This window comes from Anoplophora glabripennis, unplaced genomic scaffold (genome assembly GCF_000390285.2).
Source record: "Anoplophora glabripennis isolate ALB-LARVAE unplaced genomic scaffold, Agla_2.0 scaffold2434, whole genome shotgun sequence".
NCBI classification, from domain to species: Eukaryota; Metazoa; Arthropoda; class Insecta; order Coleoptera; family Cerambycidae; genus Anoplophora; species Anoplophora glabripennis.
Window position 1 is genome coordinate 1956 of NW_019418526.1, and position 970 is coordinate 2925.

The following is a 970-nucleotide window of genomic DNA, read 5'->3' on the forward strand; positions in this document are numbered from 1 at the left end:
AAGATACTTTATGAATTGCCTATACACGACTGCAACTCAATAGTTCATTTTGTTATACCAGTCGCAGTCACTTGCACAACTTTGTTACCAATAAATATTTATATAAATCAATTTAAATTTGAGTTGTGCCTAAATCAGATTTTTTTGGGTATTTTGTGGCAAAGAAATTTTTGGTTAATCAAAAATAATAATAGAAACCACAAGAGGGTTGGTTTAGTCAAATTTTACATGTTTTCTTTGACAAAATACGCAGAAAAAACGAAAATTCTAGAGAATAATATATTTAAATCATACAAAATTAAAAAAACATACATTTTGAACACTGTTAAGCAATAAATCAGAAAAATAAATTAAAAAAAAAAGTATGTCAGAAGTGGGATTCGAACCCACGCCCACAGAGTGGACCAGAACGCTCGAACCTACTTTGTAGGCAAGGAAACCTTGAGTCTGGCGCCTTAGACCGCTCGGCCATCCTGACATGTTGTTATCGTTCTCTCTATACGTTAGCTGTGTCTATTTTTCTCTTCGACACTTTTTTAATTCTACACATTTCGCAAATAAATACATTACAATATTTTAATAACCCATACCTGAAATGACATAATTTTCACATATTTCTTAGTCTTATTTTAGTGGTTTTCAGGCAACCATTCTACTCTGGATTACTGTCACTACCTATTGATTTGTAGTGTTCTTTTTTGTGTTTTTATTTGCATAAAATGCAGTAAAAAATATTTGAACAACGATGCTTAAATACAATGTGCACTTCGATCTATTTATAACATTATTATCAAGTCAGGTAGTTTATGATGTATAGATTAGTTAGAATTAATTAAAAAAAAAACAGCAACGTAATTATTATTTTGTATGTCATAATTTTAGCACTAAAAGACAGCCTGTACTAAGGGTGTTAGAAGTTTGACTGCCTTAATTTTAACAGACGATAAAAATGTTTATAACTTTTTTTTTA

At 29.9% G+C, this 970-nt stretch overlaps 1 non-coding gene across 1 annotated transcript; it reads right to left on the reverse strand.

Annotated features, from left to right (window-relative positions):
- Nucleotides 1–365: 365 nt before the first annotated feature.
- On the reverse strand, nucleotides 366–478 carry Trnal-caa. Its single transcript has 2 exons — nucleotides 441–478; nucleotides 366–410 (listed from the first exon to the last, which is right to left on the reverse strand). It is a non-coding gene; the product is annotated as a tRNA-Leu (tRNA).
- Between the last annotated feature and the right edge of the window lie 492 nt (nucleotides 479–970).